Source organism: Artibeus jamaicensis, unplaced genomic scaffold (assembly GCF_021234435.1).
Source record: "Artibeus jamaicensis isolate MK-2021 breed Jamaican fruit bat unplaced genomic scaffold, CSHL_Jam_final contig_332, whole genome shotgun sequence".
Lineage (NCBI taxonomy): Eukaryota > Metazoa > Chordata > Mammalia > Chiroptera > Phyllostomidae > Artibeus > Artibeus jamaicensis.
The window spans coordinates 22,751,351-22,759,019 of NW_026521788.1; positions in this window are offsets into that span (position 1 = coordinate 22,751,351).

Consider the following 7,669-nt stretch of genomic DNA (forward strand, 5'->3'; position numbering starts at 1 on the left):
ACCGTGCCTCCTCACACAACCAAAAGAAGGACGATAACAATTTAAAAACAAAAAACAATCAGAACTGACAGAAAACCAAACTGTATGAAAATTGGACAACCAAGAAGTTAAAGAAGAGGCATCCATTCAGACTAGTAGGAAGGATAGAATGAGGCAGTCGGGAGAAGAGGGGTCATGGCAAAGTGGCGGTCGAGGACCCAGGTGGGCAAGATAGCAGCTGGCGGACCCAGTGAGTCGGTGGCTGGTGGAGCGGGTGGTCCCACATTCATGTGAGGATAGACCAGGAGGAACACCTGGGGAGTGAGACAAACCTCAAAACCCTGGGCCCATCGCAGAAAAATAAAGCCTCAGACCACCGACTTAAAATACCTGCAAGGGCTGAGGTGCTGGGAGAAACTCCCAGCCTCACAGGAGAGTTTGTTGGAGAGACCCACAGGGCCCTAGAATGTACACAAGCCCACCCACATGGGAATCAGCACCAGAAGGGCCCAATTTGCTTGTGAGTAGTGGGGGAAGTGATTGAAATCTGGCAGAGAGGAGAGCAAGCACTTTTGTTCCCTCTCGGACCCCTACCCCACATACAACTTTGCGAAGCAGCGATGTGGGTTGCCCTGCCCTGGTGAACACTTAAGCTTCCTCCCCTTATACATAGCATGCAAGCCTAGACAAAAAAAAAAAGGCCCAAATGAAAGAATAGCTCAAAGCTCCAGAAAAAAATACAACTAAGCAACAAAGAGAGCCAACTTATCAGATGCACAGTTCAGAACACTGGTAATCAGAACACTCACAGGATTGGTTGATTTTGGTCGAAAATTAGGTGAAAAAGTAAAGGTTATGCTAAGTGAAATAAAGGAAAATGCACAGATAACCAATGCTGATGGAAAGGAAACTGGGACTCAAATCAATGGAGTGGCCCAGAAGGAAGAAAGAAACATCCAATCAGAAAAGAATGAAGAAACAAGAATTTTAAAAAAAAAATGAGAACCCCCCAGGCTTAGGAACCCCCCAGGACATCTTTAAATACTCCAACATCCGAATTATAGGGGTACCAGAAGGAGAAGAGGAAGAGCAACAAGTGGAAAACTTATTTGAACAAATAATAAAGGAGAACTTCCCCAATCTGGCAAAGGAAATAGACTTCCAAGAAGTCCAGGAAGCTCAGAGAGTCCCAAATCAGTTGGACCCAAGGAGGAACACACCAAGGCACATCATCATTAAGTTACCCAAGATTAAAGAGAGAATCTTAAAAGCAGCAAGACAAAAGGAGAGAGTTACCTATAAAGGAGTGCCCATCAGACTGTCAGCTGATTTCTCAAAAGACACCTTGCAGGCAAGAAGGGACTGGAAAGAAGTATTCCAAGTCATGAAAGGCAAGGACCTACATCCAAGATTGCTCTATCCAGCAAAACTTTCATTTAGAATGGAAGGGCAGATAAAGTGCTTCTCAGATGAGGTCAATTTCAAGGAGTTCATCATAACCAACCCTTATTATGTGAAATGTTAAAGGAACTTATGTGAAAAAAAGAAGGTAAAAAAACATGTATAGTAAAATGACAGCAAACTCACAGTTATTAACAACCACACCTAAAACAAAAACAAACCAAGCAAACAACTAGATCAGGGGCAGAACCACAGAAATGGAGATCACATAGAGGGTTAGCAACAATGGAGGGGGTGGGGGAGAGAGTGGGAAAAGGTACAGAGTATAAGTAGCATAGATGGCAGGTAGAAAATAGACAGGGGGAGGTTAAAAATAGAATAGGAAATGTAGAAGCCAAAGAACTTATATGTATGACACATGGACACGAACTAAAGGGGGGGGAACGTGGGTGGGAGGGAGTGTGTAGGGCAGAGGGGAATAAAGGGGGGGAAATGGGACAACTGTAATATCACAATCAATAAAATGTATTTTAAAAAAGAAGAACAAATTGGTAGTCACAAATTAGTCATGGGGATGTAAAGTATAGGATAGGGGTGTTAGATGGGTACTAGATTTATCAGGGTGGTCACTTTCTAGGTTGTATAAAAGTCTAATCAGTATATTGTATGCTGAAACTAATATAATATTGTATGTTAACTGAAGCTGAAAAGTAAAAAATTATGTTTAAAAAAAGACAGTGGGGAAAAGACAGGGTGAGACTCATTAGTATATGCACGTAAGACATTTTGTAATAATGCAAGGAAATGTTCGGATATCGTACACTTCACATTGGTTGTCTATGGGTGATAGGGTGGGAGAGAAGAGTGGGCACAGGGAAAGGTAATACATGGAAGGATCCATATAAGCCAGTGATGCTCATATGCCATGAATTAATGAGCAAGTTTGATTAACTAAGCTATTTCCACTGGAGGTTCCCAAAGCTTTAGAAGAAGCATCTTAGAAGAGTGATGGACTTTGGAAGGGCCCTGATGAGTTGCGAGGCTAAATCTATAGACTTTTCTCATTTATTATACTAAGATCTAGGAGCCCTTGCCTTGTTTTGTAATCTGCCCAGGTTCTGTATAAACAATGATTCTAAGTATGGACACCTTGACAGAGCATGCTTCCTGCTGTGCATAGATCTAGCAACCACACCCTGTTCTTTCTGTGAACATAGCCCTGTACAGCCACTAAAATAATCCCCCTTAAGAAACTCTTGGTCTCTTCTTGCCCCTTCATGTCAACTTAACCAAAGCCTGTTCTCACCATTGGTCCCTGAATAAGATTCCAATGCAAAGGGAGACCACCTAATGGAAAATGATGCAATCACATTTACCCAAGGGCATAAGGGACTAGAAGTGAGAGAAGGAAGATTTAGGAGAAGACAGATTTACAAGAACCTAAACTGTGTGTTGTATTTCAGGGACAGGCTTTGAAGAGAAGCCTTTTAAGAACCTGGTACAATCATAAAAGTCCTAGAGAAAAACATAGGCAGGAAAATTTCAGATATCCCATGTAGCAATATTTTTGCCAGTATACCTCCTAGGGCAGAAATAAAGAAAAATATAAACAAATGGGACTACATCAAACTAAAAAGCTTCTGCATGGCCAAAGAAACCATCATCAAGATCAAAAGGGAGCCAATTGTATGAGAGAACATATTTGCCAATGGTATCTCAGACAAGGGTTTAATCTCCAAAATATATAAAGAACTTATATGACTCAACACCATGAATACAAACAATCCAATTAAAAAATGGGCAAAGGATCTGAATGGACACTTTTCCAAGGAGGATATACAGAGGGCCCAGAGACGTATGAAAGGATGCTCAGCATTACTAGCCATCAGAGAGATGCAAATTAAAACCACAGTGAGGTACCACTTCACACCACTGAGAATGGCCATCATAACTAAATGAACAAACAACAAATACTGGTGAGGTTGTGGAGAAAAGGGAACCCTAGTGCACTGTTGCTGGGAATACAGACGAGTATGGCCACTGTGGAAAACAATATGGAATTTCCTCAGAAAACTAAAAATAGAAGTGCCTTTTGACCCAGCAATTCCACTGCTGAGATTATACCCTAAGAATCCTGAAATATCAATTCAAAAGAACCTATGCACCCCAATGTTCATAGCAGCACAATTTATAATAGCCAAGAGCTGGAAGCAACCTAAGTGCTCATCGGTAAATGAATGGATCAAAAAACTATGGTACATTTACACAATGGAATTCTATGCACCAGAAAGAAAGAAAGAACTCCTACCTTTTGTGACAACATGGTTGGAACTGGAGAATATTATGCTAAGTGAAATAAGCCAGCTGGTGAAAGATAAATAGCATATGATCTTATCTATAAGAGGAATCTAATGAACAAAATTAACTGACCAAAAAATAAATAAAACCATAGGCATGGGAACATGGAACAGACTAAAGTGACCAGAGGAGAGGGGAGAGGAAGATTAATGGTGGAAAGAAAGAAAAGGGACTAGACCAGAGTGTCAAACTCATTTTCACTGGGAGGGGGCAGGGAGTGCCACATCAGCTTAGCAGTTGCCTTCAAAGGGCCAAATGTAATTTTAGGGCTGTATAAATGTAACTACTCCTTAACAGTTAAATGAGAGCTCAGCACTGCCACTGGGTAGAAAGAAGGTAAAACAAGGCAGAGGGCCAGATTCGGCCCAAGGGCCCTGTGTTTGCCACCTGTGGACTAGACAGGAAACATGTGTGAATGACCCACAGACATGGACAACAGTGTGGGAATTGACTGTGGGAGCGGGATGGGATGGGCAGAGGAGAGCAAAGGGGGGGGGATTGAAATAACTGTAATAGAATAACAATAAAAATGATTCAACAAAAAAGAAAAACCTAAAAAGATAGTAAAAAATGAATAAAATTAACTACTGCATTAAAAAAAAGAACCTGGTATGGAGGCCAAGAGTACTGCTGAAGACTCCAGGCTCAACAGTCCTGCTTCTAAATGAGTTCTTTATCTCTTAGAGCTAAAGTCAGTGCAAAGTAAAACACTAGCATCACATTACAAATATTTACAGAGTCTGCTGCCTGGATTCCATGTTTTTCTAGATCTGGGAGCATTGGCTGTATAATCACTGTGACTTGTACCCTCTCTCTCATACTGCCATGTGGAGTTGAATTTCATGTGTTTCCCAGACATCGAGCAGTATACTTCCAGGACTGATAGATGTCCCTTTGGTCTGTCATCTTAAAAACCCAGCTGTTGTCTCTGAGTGACTGAAGATCCACAGTTCCTTGGCCAGGGCAGCCCTTCAGGAACTCCTTCATAAAGGACTTATTCAACTAGTTTCAAAGCACAGAGTTTAAGTAATTTATACAAGAAACACCAAAGGTGGGGATGCCTCAGCTATTGGTGAAGATGCATGAACAACAGGTCCCACCAGCTGCACATTTTGAAAAAGGAAACTTTATTAAATAAAAAAAATCATTAAAAAGTTAGGTTCCTTGACCCAATTTCAACATGAGGGGCCCCCCACACAAACAAACAATCCTTGGACACAAGCAGGATGTCCAAGAATTCAACTCAGTTCTTTAAGTATCTACTAGACATAGCATCAGATTCCATGAGTTAAGGGTTTTGTCCTACAAGACTGTCCCTCCCTCCCTTACACACACACACACACACACACACACACACACACACACACGTCAGATGCCGGATGCCAGATGCTTGCCCAGGATCTTACTGGTTCTTCTGACAAAGTGGCTATAGCTGGAGGTTCCAGTCACCTCCTCCAACTCAGAATGACAACTGAAAATCTAGATTTTTACCTGTGCTTCTAACCAACTGGCTATTAATCAGAGGTCCCCACAACCCCCTCCTTGGGTTTGATTCATTTGCAAGAGTAACTCAAAGAACTCAGAGAAACATGTTACTTACTAGGTCACTGGTTTATTGTAAAAGGATATAAGTCAGGAACAACCCAATAGGAGAGATGCAGAGCAAAGCATGTGGGAAGGAGCTCAGAGCTTCCAGCCTCTCCAAGTACACTCCTCACCCCACATGTCCATGCCTTCACCAACCTAGAAGCTCTCTGAACCCTTTTCTCTTGAATCTTTAGTGGAGGCTACATAGGCATGTTGACTAACTTATTGGACTACCAACTGATTCAACTTTGAGCTACTCTTCCTCCTTCCTGTCCTCAAAGGTAGATGAGGGACAGATGGAAAGTTTCAAACTTCTAATGTGTAGTTGGTTCTCTTGGCAACAAGCCCCCATCCTTTGGTACTTTCCAAAAGCTACCTCATTAACATTACAAAAGACACCTTTTATCACTCTCCACACTCAGGAAATTCCAAAGGTTTGGGGAGCTGTGAGCCAGAAATGAAACTTTATTTGAATGGGCGACCCAAAAAATTAGAATAACCAATACATACTAGGAGTATATATTTATAAAAAATCACAATATCACAGGTATGATAAAGCATGTTCACTACCATGTGCCATGCAGTCTATGTTGACCAGCAGACACAGTGCCCACCCCTAAGGGAAGGTATCCACATTAGGAATCCCATAAGTTCAGGACTAAGTCCTAGGTGGGGAAGGGGTCCTGTGTACATCTACACATTAGGATCCCATCAACAGGACTAAGTTAAAGAATTGTCTTGACCATGAACTGGGCTTTACTGCAGGGTCTCAGATCCCACCCTGGGGTTCATCTGATACTACTGAGCCTCCTGGTTTCTTAAGTTAACACAAGTCCCCTCTGAAGGCCAGTGCCAGCTTCTCTCCTAGCATCCCTTTCTCCCCACTCTTGGAGGAGCCAAAGCAAGATCTTTGGTTGTCACTTTCTTGTGGCTACAACTCATCCAGACTAAGCCCAGAAATTCAATGGTGCCTCTACTTTAGTTTCCATACAGTCAAATCTGTGGTTAAAAAAGATTAAATATGACTCGCCCATTGGGAAGTTCAATGCCTCCATTTCAGGTTACCCGGCACCATGACCTAGTTGGCAGCTTTCTTCTTCAAGTTCAAATCCTTTACATGCGATCAGCTGAAGGCCCTGAGCATCTGTTGTAGAAAAATCTAAGTCAGGCCAGGGAGCCACCTGGACTTTGCTACTAGGCAGACCTCAAACTCTGCCAGAGACAGATGCTACTTGTATGATTTCATGCTCTGTGAACCCAGGAAACTAAAACCAAATGTCAGCTTAGAGGAGAACCATTTGAAATGAAAGTCATGTGAAAGACATCAGGTCAGGCCCTCTCTGATCTCCAGACCACTAGTCAAGTTTCGTGGTCCCTTCCAGTCCTTTGAGCTCAGTTTAATGAAAGGGAGGGCCTAGGGACATGCTTGTACTTAGAAAAGAATGAAAGCTAAAGAACAGACAAGACCTAGTCAAGGAGAAGGTGACCATGTCAGCAAGTGATAAAGGTTTCTTCATATCATCTCTCTCAGCCAGAAATGTCAAATCCAAAAGCCATATGCAACAGCATTTCTGGCCAAGGCATGGACAAGAGGCTAGATAGAATCTCAGACCCTAAGAAAAAGGGTATGAAAATGCCATGTTCAAAGGTCTAGAGGAGACCAATCAAGACCCAGGGAAGACTTTCCTGGAGAAGGTCCCAGTCCCATGTTCAGCTAAGCATAAAGGAACATAGCTGCCAGTCTTAATGTGAAAATCTTTTTTCAATTGTTGGCAGCTAAGGCATCAGGTAGAAAAGAGTAAGATCAGGAAAGAAAACTCTGAAGAATAACAGGCATAGTGGAGAAGAGAAAGGCATCAGAGCATATGTAGCAAGAATAATAGATTCTGTCTCCTCATTGAGAGATACTTTGCAAAAGATAGTTACTGCTAGGAGGAGAAGAGGTGAAACCTCCAGTGGAAGGAATCCCTGTGAAAGAGGAATTCCTGTGAAACCTGTGAAACCTCCCAGTGAAAGAGGAAGGAATTCCTGTCAGGTCTTATGAAAAGAGATCTAGAGAAAAGCCCTTTTGGTACTCAACAAGTGAATCCCAGGAACCTTCCAGCATGAGGGAGGCCCATGCCAGCTTCCAGACCTCCCTCCAGTCAAGGACAATGGCCAAAACAGATAGAACAGTCTACAGGCAGCTTATGTATTATGAGCATATTTAGCCCATCACTGGGGCCAGTGCCAATGGACAATATGGCAATGGCAAATCAAGAGGAAGCCACATGGCTAACACATACATATAAGTATTCCACCACAACACTACCACAAAATGTGATCCCAACTTAAGCTATTGAAT